This window comes from Dromaius novaehollandiae, chromosome 17, assembly GCF_036370855.1.
Source record: "Dromaius novaehollandiae isolate bDroNov1 chromosome 17, bDroNov1.hap1, whole genome shotgun sequence".
Lineage (NCBI taxonomy): Eukaryota > Metazoa > Chordata > Aves > Casuariiformes > Dromaiidae > Dromaius > Dromaius novaehollandiae.
Genome location: NC_088114.1, coordinates 1,364,575 through 1,378,038, shown reverse-complemented (window position 1 = coordinate 1,378,038; position 13,464 = coordinate 1,364,575). Strand labels below are relative to the sequence as shown.

General features: G+C 48.8%; 1 long non-coding RNA gene across 9 annotated transcripts in view; it reads right to left on the bottom strand.

Annotated features, from left to right (window-relative positions):
- Positions 1 to 1,333: 1,333 nt before the first annotated feature.
- Positions 1,334 to 13,464, bottom strand: part of LOC112989030 (uncharacterized) — a 107,933-nt gene continuing 95,802 nt past the window's right edge. For 7 of the 9 annotated variants that reach the window (XR_010392009.1, XR_010392011.1, XR_010392006.1 and 4 more), the window contains one exon: positions 1,334 to 13,062. This is a non-coding gene — a long non-coding RNA (uncharacterized LOC112989030). The remainder of the gene's footprint in view (positions 13,063 to 13,464) is intronic. The other 2 variants (XR_010392012.1, XR_010392010.1) reach the window with 2 other exon arrangements.

The following is a 13,464-nucleotide window of genomic DNA, read 5'->3' as shown; positions in this document are numbered from 1 at the left end:
ATGCTTCCTAAGTGTGATGCTCCAATAATTATAGAGAGATTAAACAAAGACAGCTCTCAGCAGGGAGGAATTACGGGTAAGAAAGATCCTGACAAGCAAATGACAACCGAGAGTGGCCCAGAGAGAGTTACTCCCGATTAATAACTTTGTTATCAGAGGCGTTTTCCTCCCACGTAAGGGTGCCCATAAATACACTCGGAAGGTTCCAGATGGCCACTCGAAGAGCCGTATTCATCACCGCGTTATTCGTTCTGTCGGCACGGTGCCCACCACGACCGAGGCCGGCAGACCGGCCGGAACGGCGCGCTTCTGGGAGAGGACCGGGAGAGATGCACGGAGCGCGGGGCGGGATCCCGCCGGCGGGGACGCGCGGGCCGAGGTCGGTGCCGGGAGCATCGCGGGCCGCGGGAGCTGCCGTCGGCGAGGAGGAGCCCAGCGCGAGCCGAAGCTGCTCGCGCCCCTCGAGCCCGTCCCGGCAGCGCCCGCGGCTCTGTGCCGCCGCTGATAAACCAAGAGACGAGTTAATCACAGTCATCTCTGGAGAGCCAAAGATTTCCGTTCTCCTAACTTTCACGGCAATCATGGTTTCTGAGGACTCTCAAGGGCAATCAGGAGAAGGAGCGTTAGCAGTGGGTGGTGGCACGGGCTGCTGGAGGGACGGAGCCAGCAGGGAACCGCCGGGGGGGAGCGGTGGAGGGGGGAGCTGGCGCTGCCCCGCGCGGCCGAGCCCCTCTCCCAGCCCGCGCGCCTGCGGGGCCCTGGCCGGACACCTGCTCCTTTTATGTTTTCCAGCTGAAAGACTTCACCTTCACGTAAGATTTCTGCTTCCCTCCTCTGTCCGTAAGCAGAACGCTAATGTGCGCTGCACGGCCCGTGTCCCGCGACGACGCGTGCCCTGGGAATCGGAACGACAAACAGGACGACGGATCAACGCTGGCTGGGGGTTTAACGGGGTGATGACTGCAGAGCACTTCCTAAATGCAAATTTAAATGCAAACTACGCACGTGCATGTTAAACACCATAGCTACTGGGGACGGGGGTCCCCAAAGGCAGCAGCTTCTCGCTGGGCGGGGGGACGGCGTGGCCAGTGCCGGTGCCGCAGACCGAGAGCCTCTTTGCTCTTCGTAACCCCCCGGTACGGACCCAGCGGAGAAACTGTTCCTCTTCTCCCATCATTAAACCAGCTAAACTGTTTTGCTCCTCACATCTTCCCCACCTAAGGTGATTAGATTTTTTTCCTTTTTTTTTAGTACTGCAGGGTGTTAAAACCAGTCTTCCCATTAGGGGCTAGACATATTCAGAGCCTTAATGATAGATTAAATACCAAATACCTTAACATTTGAAAAATGACATTTATTATACGGAGTTGTAAATAGAGGAAAAAAATGACAATAGAACACAGTGTAGATCTTACATAAACTGCACCAGTTCTGTGTAATGACTATGATAATGTCAGTGCTAACAAGCAGATAATTGGCATCACTGAGATAATTTTTGGCACCTTATGCAGAGGGGAAACTGTTCTGCATAATTATTTTACCTAGGAATATTCTTCATTTAACAGGTCTATTTGCATAACGGTTGGAACTTTTTAAGCTATAAAGGGTGTTTAATATGTTGATTTGTTTTATCCATGAAGCAATTGTTTATTCATGAGAATTTGCACCTGAGGACTTTGGTAATTAAGCAGCAGTGACCCAGTCGGAGGCAAGAGCCTCGTATCGGATTCACAGGACCGGGCAGAAGCAGGATTAGCAGACCACTCACAAACACCTAACCGGCTTTTATAGGCATTATAAAATTGAGTCATTCTCTGTAGTAAAACTTTATTTCTGTAACTTTTAAAAAGTTGATAACTTCAACATTTCACCATCGGCGGAAGGCACCTGCTCGCTCGCCGCGCGTCCCCCTGCGCCCGGCACGACGCTCGCCCGGGATGCTCCTTCGGGGGATGCGCTCCCCCATCGCCCGCGCCGCCTCCAGCGACTCCACACGACCCGGGGGGTTCAGAGGCACAAAAGCTACACAGCTTTATCACCCTCCGATGCCTGAGCACAGCAGAGGACGGTCAGCTGGCAGCTAAGACCTTTGCCTCTTCAAATAGGGGGTTCATTACAGAAGTAAATTCTCCTTCAGTCCTTAAAGTCCAGTGTGTGCAAATTATGCGCATCACTACACTGCAATTAAGCAGGGATATGTGATAAAATGGATGAGCAATGTGATTCATACAAGCAATGTTTATGTAGTATTTATAATTGGATCAACATACAGTAAGTCAATATTATTAACACATCTCAGCGTACAGATGAGTGCGTTTTTCAGCCCAAGTGTAGTCCTGACAGATCAGGTTGATGAGTTTTTTCAGTGTCCAGGCAATGTCCCTGCAAGCATGTGCCAAGTTGTCTGGAAACATAAAAGACGCTGGAAGCCAGCCCTGGATTCTCAGCACAAACACATACCTGGCCAAGGTCCAGGAGCTCAGTGGTGCTTTCTCTGTAAGGCTCTAAGCAACCCAGATTTGTCTTCCTTTGCCACCCCGACTCAGGGGTACCTCATCCCATCCTTGCCAGGTTCTGCACTATATATCAGACTGGTGTTTGTCCCCATTCAAAGTACATTCCCAAAACAAGGGATGACTTCTGGCTCAGACTGGATGTTCCATACCAGACCCTCAGCATGTTCGTCAACACGGTCATGATCAGTGTGATTCATAGTAGCTCTGAAGCACAAAGTCTGCGCTGGAAAAGTTCAAATTCCCCACAGGTTACACTTTGATGCTTACTTGGCTTCTCCATCTCCATTTCTGAATGTGCTGGCAAACAATTCCTCTAACTAGGAAAGCACCAGATATTCTCTGACAAACATTTTACATCCAGCAAAGCATTCTTGACACTTTGAGAGAAGGAAACTTGAGAATCTGCTATTGTCTGAAATTTCCAAGCAGACACTCCAAGCTCCTCAAGCCGTACTCCTTTCATCCTTGTGCCTTGTGCAGCCATTACTTACAAAGAAAACCTTCAGAGAATATAATTATGAGCAAGAACTTTGCCAGAAACCAGTGTATCAATAAGGAGAACCTTATAAACTCTTATTTTATGAAAAACACATCTAATCTTTTAGGTCCCACATCAGCAAGGCCAGAAAGAATTGTTAGTAAATCATTGTTACAGCTTTGATTTTGCAAGGTCTCACATATCCCTAAAGTTTCAACCTGTGAGAACTCCTATTGACTACCAAATTAATCATGTGCTTAAGTACCTTGCTGAATAAGAGCCCTAGAAATGATTTGCCAACACACTTATCATAAAGCAGTTCCACACTCCACCGAAGCAGAGGAACTAGATGAAGAACATGCAATATTTGGATTCGGAAGTTTTAAACAAAAGCCCCGATCCCCGGTGTTGTACCCCAACACCTCGCTCACAGGGTAACTCTTCCCCCGGTGAGGGTGACCCCCTCGCCAGGCAGGGCTGGAATTTGAGCTCTGTGACAGCACTTGCTGCCGAGCCCCTTACAACAAACCTTAGTTTATCAGTCGGGGAGGGGGGGTATGCCCCAAGTTTTGTTCTTTGAGCTATGATATTTCTCCTTAATTTAATTTGTTAGTTTTTCTGCTACCTGATCAAGCAAATTGTGCTTGAGATGAGCAGCAAAATAATCAGCATGCTCTCACGGTGCATGCGCAGCGCGTGCCCCAGACTCACGGGGTTGGAGTCTTCCGAGCGCCTCGTACAGCGACACTGATTTCACAGCTAACACTTCCAGGGCCAGCTGAAATATGTGTTAATATGAACAAGTTAGAGTGTTATCACCAACAATATAACTCAAGGAAAGTTCTGGCACACTGTGCAGTATGTTTTAGTGAACACGCATGCACCAAATCAAGCTTGTTATCGAACAGCAAACACTTTTTGGCTTCGAGTTGACCTTTGTGGTGGCGATTTCCATCAGAAAGAATCAACATTCATACAGAAGGTCTGAATTTTGCCAGGGTGTCTCTGTCGTGAAGCTGGTGTATGGTACACGGTGGTCACAACCCAGGAGAGCTTCCGAGTTAGAGCAGCAGCTGGTGCCACCAACCAGGAGAAACCGTGGAACAAGAGATGGGTTTTGTGCTCGAGACCCTGGCGAGGATATCGCAGGAAACCTCACTTGGCTTCCTGGCTCGGCCACAGCTTCTCTATGTGATCTTGGTCATGTCATTTAATTTATTTGCTTCCCAGGTCGCCATTCATAATAGTCAGACTTCTCTCCCTCACGCAGTCAGACTAGCCCGGGCTACGAAAAGCCTCTCGAAGCTCAGTGGGAGCTGTGTTTGATGTGACCTTCGAGGATATAACCTGGAATACTTTGCCTTTGCAATTCACAGGTAACTGGCTACTTCTTTGAAAAATGTTCTTCATGCAGCCTTTCATCTTGCCCACTTTAGGGAAAATCTTTAAATTTGCTAAAAGAAGCTACATATTCTCTGAACCTGCAGACATGAATTTTCCTGTGAACTAAACTATTTGTGTATCTAACTAATTTTACTACTGCTTGCACATGTGCGTGCAGGTGTGTGTGTGCACACGCCTGTGTGTGCTCCTCTGCAAGGACCTGCGTCTGCAAATTTCAGCTCAGCCAATTTCTGTTAGATCAAAATCCATTTCTTCCCAAACAAGGCTCTTGGCTTTAGTGAAGAGAGGTCTGTAACATGTTTGTTTTTAGAGGGTTTACATGAGACATTTAACTTCTGACTGTTTTGATGAGGTTTCCCTAACCTTCGCTCTAGCACTGCTGCTTGAAGGACTAGCCCGTACCAAGGAGATGGACTCTGAGTCCATACATCACATACTCATCCCTTCAAGGCCATCTCACTGGCCTCTAATGTTCTGCAGAATGTTGCACTCTCTGCTGTTTCATAAACTTTATGTACAAGCCTGCAATTTTTCAGCTATCACCTGGATTTTCCAGAGCATCAGGTCATCCTCACCTCCCCCTCGCCCTTGCTAGCGTACAGGCCCCTAGAAGCAGGCCACATAAAGCTCAAACATTTCCAATAGGTACAGTCCATCTGCTGCATTAAAAAAATCTTAAGCGCCTGCCTTAAATCACGGTCGTCGCTTAGTTAGAGACAGGTGTCCAACCTTCTTAGGGATTAGCAGGTGATAGCTGGAAGCCACTCTGCTCTTACTCATTGAAGGATCATAATTACTGCATCCCGTTCCGCCCACAAGTTCTGCACCACTTTTTTTTACGACTCCACCAGGCCATCTGTCTTGGGTATGGAGACCACACTCACTCCTGTTTGATTTTTCTCCTTTCCAATTCCCAAGTCAGCTCTAGTTCAGGGAGTAGATTTATTACTACTTCTCTGTCCTCCCCGGCTTCATGCCACAGAAGGGAAAATAGAAGCTCACACAATATTTTAAATAAAAGGAAACATAGTCCTGTGCTAACAGTCATCTGCATCAAGCAGCGGTTCCCAAAATCAAGGTTACGGTCCCTGAGGAGTCCTGACACGTGAGTACAGGGTCCTAGGTCCAGCTGAGACTTCAGGTGGGCCTATCCAACGGGACTGGAACTGCGTGCAGCCGTCAAGAGATGCTCCAAGGCTCTGCACAGAGAGGGTTTGATTTTACAGATGTTGATCAGAACTAAATCTCTGTTCTCAGGGGGTCATCACAGCTCTGTCAAAATAAAGGAAGATAGGCTGAAAATTTCCTTTTTTCCTCTGAGAATGACGTGGCAGTGTTTGTGTGCATGGCTGTGCAAGAGATGTGAAACCAAAACTCAGCCCAGAACCGTGCCACGGCAGAAGACGTGCAGCACCTGGCACCAAGCCACGTGCCTCGCTGGGGGCTGTGGGGCTGCCTGCAGCCCCAACAGTAATAACAGTAATAAAGAAACACAGTCCACAGCTTTAAAGGATGCATCAGAGACAATATCTGATACCAATATGATAGTCCACATCTTCAATGCGGTGTGCAGCTTTGGTCTCCGTCTCAAGAGGAACACAGTGAAATTCAAGGTGTAGGAAAGGGCACCAGCAAGGGGACGGAGCAGCCGCTGACCAACTTCACAAAATGACGTGGGTGACTGCATCTCCCACGGCATGGAGAAAACTACGTAGGAAACCGCCCTGCATGCAAGGGCAGAGCGGGCACAGAGGAAACCTCGCGGCAGGTTCTGCTAAGGAGAAGCATGGGGCCTAGCTGTTCTGCTTGTTTGGCTGATGGAGCCCGTCTTGATTCGAGATGCTGAGGACATTATTGATCTAAACAAGTTGTCAGTGAAGGAAAAGTTGTAATTGCTGCTGTAGTTCCATTGTAACATACCAGCCCCGAAGGGAAATTAAAGTTTGCAGCTAATAGGGTTGTATGATCCTTCAACCTTTGATGTATTGAATCTAGAGTAGCCTGTGGAATACTGATTTGATGCACAAAGGATCATTTTTAACAGCTGCTGTACCTCCAATTTCCTCAGATCTAATTCTCCTTTCGATCTCGACGTGCAGTATGTGCAGCGGGAGACACCTCGGCAGCACAGGAGCGGCACACGGTGCTCTGGGCAGCATCAATCCATCCTGATAGGGATCCTCGCTCCTCTGCCCTTGAGTCTTGTGCTTGAACTCCAGCATTTCTGTGAGTCCCTGGCTCTTACCGTATGAATAAAACAAGCATGAATGATAACCAGGACGAGCCAGTGCTGCTTGCGTGTGTGTTCAGAGAATTAGACAGAAATTGCTCACCTCTGCATGGCTCACTGCATGAAGGCCTATTCCTTAGCTTTAGTCCGTAATAATTCTTCCAGTGCCTCGGGGAAAACCGGATCAACTCGCTGCATAGCTGATAAACAAGAGGGAAATACAACTCCAGCCTCTAAAAGAGAGAGTGTGTCCGTGCCCTGCCCACAGCAGGAGGGAGGAGCAGGGTGCTCGCTGCTCTGCGGGGGGCACAGAAACGACCCACGGCTCCTCCAGCCCCCCAGCACACCCCTTAGTCAAGTCCACAAACAGGAAAAAACAGGGAAAAGGAAAGAAAAGCCTTCAGCTGCTGTGTTTGCATGTGTCCACGTGCACAGGTGGGTGCATATGCACCCCCCCCCCCCCCCAAAACCACTCAGCCCTGCAGACGTGACACGGCTCACTGCTCTGTCCCGAGGACTGCACTGCCACCGCGCCGGGGGGGACACAGCTGCCTCCAGACTCGGCACTGCATCCACGGCGGGTGAAAGCTGGCAGGGCTCCAGCCCCAACACGCGTGTGAAATAGCTTATGCTGTGACTCCTCTAATTCACGCTGTATCTGCTGCTGCCACATTCATTCAGAGAATATGAATTTTGCAGCAGAGGCATCAGTTTCATGAATTCAGCTTTCAGAGCGTAATGTGTCATCTTCCTGCCTGGACATGATTTTCTTAAAGAAGCAATTACTGATCTTTTTAAGCGCAATTGCCAGCTCCCCCATTAATCACTCACAATTATAAAATAGGATTCTGCTAAAGAGTTGGTCCCAAAAGGCCACTAATCAGAGCAGCTGATAGAGCTCAGGTTTTGTTTTGCTCTGGAAGCCGGCGGAGGTGAGGAGCTCTGGTCCTGGAGATCTGGGCACTCTGCTGGGCTCAGCGTTCCCGCGTGTCCCGGGGAGGGGAGGGCTGTGCATTCACTGAAAACTGTCTGCTACCCTCCAGCCCCTCTCGCCGCATCTCTCAGTGTTTCTCCTTTCCAAGTGACCTCCCATCCTAGCACGCAGCCCAGATGATATATCTTACTGTGTTTCCACAAAGACACTTTAATTCTGTGTTATGAAGACACTCTCTCTAATTACTTCAGTTAATTAGTGCTCCACAGCCACTGCAGACTAAAGAGGAGGAGAAGCCCCCGAGGATGCCGCGCCGTCCTGGCCACCTCCCGTCGGCCGCGGCAGCGACGTCCCGGTAGCTGACCCTCGCGGCGCGCCAAGGGGAGCCCGCTCCGCTCACCGCCCCGCCGGGTCACTCCCAACACCCCGGCTCCTACGTCCCTGCTGAGGACAGCAGGCAATTTAGACCTGAGTGCAGCAACTAATTAAATCAATATGAGATAATGAACAGCAATTAGAGGTCCAGCTAGGCACATCTTCTCTTGTAAATACTGTTTCTCTCCCAACGGGAAGCTCTTTTTTAATAATCTGTTTGTGTTTCATTTCCAGGAGCCGTAATTCCCCAAAGAAGCAATTTGGGAAAGTGATTTGTTTGTCTGTATAATTGCCAAAGCACTTAGTTAGACTTGTTTGTTTTTCTTAGCTCCTGCTACTCCCAGAAAGAAACAATGCAGATAGTTCTTGCGTTATTTTATCTGCTCTTTGCTTTTTTTACATCCTGGGGCTGGCGGTGCATGTGGGGGGACTCCATTCGCGCCTGTGAGCTCCGTGTTTGGCTCCTGCCTGAAGCTGGGCATCCTCGCGCACCCCCTTCCCTTCTGCCTTGGGGCTCAGGAGGCTGCAGGCCAGCCAAGGAAGCAGAATAAACTCAGGGCCTGAAGTCACTGTGCCGCGCTCAGGAACCGGACCCTGAGCCCCACAAATCCAGATGCCAGCAGCATCGATCCAACCAGCCCTGGTCCAGCAGCGGCCGCTGCCAGATACTTTAAGATCACTGGCAGGATAATCACTGCAAGGGACTTTTTCTTAGACCTCAGCAGCTGGTAACTGCCTCGTGTCTCAGAATATGAAGCCTTCCTCTGCAATTTTACCATACCTAGTGGCAGCCTGGTTTCCCTGTGATCTCTATGCAAATCCAGTACCGTGCTGAACTCCACGAACCTTTCTCCCTCAAGAGTAAGTTGCAGCAGTAAGTTCCACAGCTCAGTTTTGCACCACATGAAATACCATTTCCCTTGATAGCTTTCAGTGTGTTGCCTTTCATGGAATTGCCCTTTCTTCTTTTTTTTTTTTATACTGCAAAAGTTATGCAGATGTTCTCCATCCAAAGCAGTCTTAGCTCTTCCGTGGTGTTACGCACTTCTGCTTTGTGTCATCCCAGTCTGGATCTTTTCACCATCTCCTTATGTGGAAGTTTTTCCAGACTTCTTATCTCGTGCACCGGCCATGCTGTGATCCCTGTTTCTGCTCGTCTTGTTTTCCTCTGCGACGGTGCGATCGGAGCAGAACACTCTGTGCCGGGGAGCACGGCATCTGCTTACGGTGGCATCAGGATATTTTCAGTACTATTTCCTACTGTACTTTCCACAGATCCTGACATATCGTTTCCCTCGTAACTACAGTTCATTGTGCAGAAGTTTTCCATGAGGTATCCACAGCCACGCCAGGGCTTTCTCTTGACGGGCTACAGCCCCTTTACGGCTCCAATAAGGTGCACAAGTAGTTCAGATTATTCCTTCCATTACCCGTTATCATGAGCCAGTCAGTAACACATCTCCTCTGCAGTGGGTTGCCCATTTGCAGAGTTCTGTAGATCTTTTCAGAGTTTCTCACAGTCTTTCCTGCCTTTAAATAAAACAAAGTCAACATTCCCTTTGGCAATTCCATTAAAAACCCAAACCTCAGCTTTGGAGAGCTGCACCTTTCCCACAGCTAAAGTCAGCTGATTTCACGCTCGGGAGCTGACAGGTGAATATTATTTTTACTCTCAGAGTTATTTGTGCATAAGCTTGGACCTTACCCCGTGACAAGGCTATGCTCCCGGCCTACCCACCACTTACGTTAACCAAATGGGATGCAAACAGGACATGAATAGTAGATAGGTTTCGGATGGGTGCTCTCACAGACACACACATCACCTGGTGAGCGTGCAAATGAACTCCCTGGGACAGGGAACTGCTTCTCGTGTGCTGCAAGACGGATGGGTGTGAACAAGCATCCCGAAAGCACAAATTAGTGATTGAAATGATCTCAGAAAACTGAGGAATCCTGATTATTTCTGTGTTTCAGCAGATGAATATGTTCCACCTCTGCGAGGTGCCTATATCACACCACTATTTTGGGAGAGCCAATACACCTGCCTGTTTGCTGCTGGGAAGAGGCTTCCTGCAAATTCCAGTGGCTGCAGATCCACATTAAAAACAGCATTTCTGGGGAGCAGATCCTTACAACCCCATGTTTTGTATCTTGCTGCCCAAAATGTTTTTTTATTCGTAACTGTGAGATCTTCCAGGGTCAGAAAACGTTCTGGCATCAGAAGGAGCCGGGGTTACCCCATCCAGAGCAGCCTCCCTAGGCTAACGGTGCTGGTGTCGGGGCTGAGCCGACGCAGCCAGGAGCAGAAAACCACATCCTCTGCGGATGAAACTTCATTCAAGTCTGCAGGGAATTCCAGGCAGGTCCAGGCGACAGCGCAAATTTGCCAGCTGAACTCTCCAGCAAACGGCGAGGCTGCCCAGCCTCCCGGGAGGAGGGGGCTGCACGAAGGGGTTGCACACCACAGCCGCTGAGTCCAGGGCTCTGGGTCTGCAGTCGGTTCACGATGGATTTTGAGGTGGATCAGTGCTCGTACGGCAAAGCACAGCCCCTAGGCAGGTGCCAAACTCTTCTCAGTACTTGCCCAGCCCTCAGTGCACTTTCTTTCCGCGTCTGATGGCCAAATAAGCAACCACTTCTAAGTCCAGGGAGGAAATCAGCACAGTTTTCTCAGCCTGTCCTGCTCCTCATGCCATTCCCCTGGGATTACAGAAGCAGCACCAGTCCCAGCAATCTTCCGCCTTCCACCCTCATCTGTAGGACCACCGAAAAGCAAAACCCGTCGTGATTACGCCCAGCTCATGTGCCTGAGGGTTCTGCACTGACCAAATGCCTTGGAAGCTGCACATACTGCCTTTGTATGATAATGACATTAGCAACTTGCCATGTGAATGCTCACTGCCATTGAGTCATATTAAATTGCAATAACCTTTCAAATTAAACCGAGCACCTTGTTTATTAGCAGTTAAATGCTTGCCTGAGCCTTTGAGCTACAGCAGGACATAGGACACTTTGTATACAATCACATAATTAGATATCCACTGCTTGTTTAGTTTCGAGCCAATTAAATGGTAAACAGGTTATAGTCTGCATCCATATTAAATATGACTTTAAACACTTCCTGCAGGGATTAGTTATTATTTAATTCAGCTGCAGTGCAAGCCATATGCTATGTCAGGCAATGTTCTCAAAGATGCAGGATGGAAGAGGTCTGGGATCATTCCTGCTTGGAAGCAGATAAGGAAAAGCAGCCTCAGAGATGCATTGACACAGCAATGGGAAGCCCAAGCATTGGCCAATTGCAGGTCACTGCAGTTTCAGCAGGAGGAAGAGGATGGTTACAGTTTATAAGGCATCCACAGTCAGTCTTCTGCCACAGAAACAGGGTTCAGCTCCGTCTGGCCTGCATGTGTACTGAGATACAATTTGAGTCAAGCCCTAGGTATGAAATCTAGAACTGGATGGAAAAATGCAAATTTTAACAGAAAATTCACATTTTTCATCATATCATTTCCAGATTATATTTAATTAATAACCTGAAACAATAAAAAAGATTGGTTCTTTCTTACTGAAAATATTTCCCAGAGTCTAGGAGTATCTTCAAAGGCTCTTCAAGACCCCCACCCACACCCTGCTCTGTCACGTCCTGGCCACGTTGAGAAGCTGAGCATTAAGAAAGCAAGAAGAGCCATGGGACCACTGGGGACCACTGCAGGCGCGAGGTGACCACGGGGTCTGAGCGTGGAGCGGTGGGCACACATCACAGTCACGTTACAGGGAGCTGGGAAAATCAATCCCAGTCCATCCAGCGCCCCAGTACGTGGCTTTCCTTCTGAATGACATCTTGGGTCCAACTCATGGCATCTTTTCTGTGTCACTACATCACCTTTTTATCTTCCTCCCCCAAACGCAGGCTTTCTGCTGAAGCTGTCCCTCCGAAGTCACAGGTGCTGTGCATAAACACAGCAGCTGGAACAACTGGGGAAAACATCACACATTTAGGGCAAAGTGACAACACAGATTTTTCAGGAGGCTCCCGCTCACAGCAGTCTCATGCAGAGACAAACAGTGTCACCATCTCTTTCCCTGCTGCCTCTGCAGGTCGCTGTTCACGTAACCAGCACGAGCACAGGAGCACGGCCCCACGGACAGAGTCAGACTTGAATTCCTGATCAAATGATCACAGAAAATCATTTGTGATAAATAAAGCACGAGTGAAAATCAAACTCCTCTGCTTTCACTAGCATGTCCATGAGGAGTTTACAGTTGAGAGTTATCTGCCACTTGCATTCATTTAAAAACAAGCAAATAACCTTGCTTCTTTTACTCTTTTTCACATTTAAAGGGTCCCGCGGGTGCTGAACATGACTGCTTCACATCTGGGGTCTGTCAGTCACACCGCCACCATCCCTGGCAGACCCAGGCTTCAATTTCAGGCTATACCTACAGCTCCTTTGATGCGTTATTGCTGACATGCACAGTAGCTTGAGTGGGCATTATATGTTGGAGCAGAAAATGCAAAAGATGCTCCGATTCGATCTGCAGCAACACTGCTGGGTGACTCCTCGCACTTCTGCCAGGGACACACTGAGTCTGGGGGTAAAACAGCATTTGTGCTGCTGAGGAGCAGGAGGAAAAGGCTCCTCCAAGGCTGTCCAGAGCCAGGGATCTTCTGCCCTGGGTTTTACAGTCCCTTACGCCTTTTAGCCGTCCTAGCCAGGCTTCCCAAACTTGTAACTACTGCGCAGGAGGAAAGGACGCGGAGGGGGTGAATGGCAACGCTGCGCTCCGACTTCTGCCCCCGCCTCCTCGGGCCCCCCAGCACCACCCTCCGGGGGTCTCGCACGGCTCACACGGGGGAAGCACGGCAAACTGCTAGGACAGCCAGAGACTGCGAAGAGGTCGCGCTCCGGGTCCAGTCCTGCAGCAACCGCGGTGCAGACTCCTCATCCAGCATCAGGATGGATGGAATCAGGTGGAAATGTTTTGTATTGCCAAAAATCACAAACTGTGTTTTTCTTCCCCGTCTCTTGTACTGCTGAGCTGACTCCTCCAGGGCAAATATTCATACTGCCTTTCTGTTTAACATCTCGAAACCTGACGCTGTACAGTGTTTTCCTTACAGCTTTGAAAAGAGACAGGCATATTTTGACAAACTAAGATTATCTGAAATCATCTCTCTTAGAGTGAGCGGTTGGTGTATAGAACTTAATTATAAATTAATTAATAGCGGTAAATTTACAACCCAAACTACAGGGAGAAAGAGGAAGGAAAGATGATTTCAAAATGAATGCACTAAGTCTGTAACATACAAAGCCAAAATAAAAGTCACTCTCCTAGCAAAAGCTCCCAAAAAGCTGGCAAAGCGCCTGGAGCAGTGGATACAATCTGCTGCTTTTATGATTTTACCACCATCTTTGACCCAGTGCCCTGCCTCTGAGGCCAGGTGATCGGGAGAGATTCTTCCCACCGACCTATTTAAACCTGTTTTTGTAGCACATTTCAGACCTGCCTGAGCATGGAGACA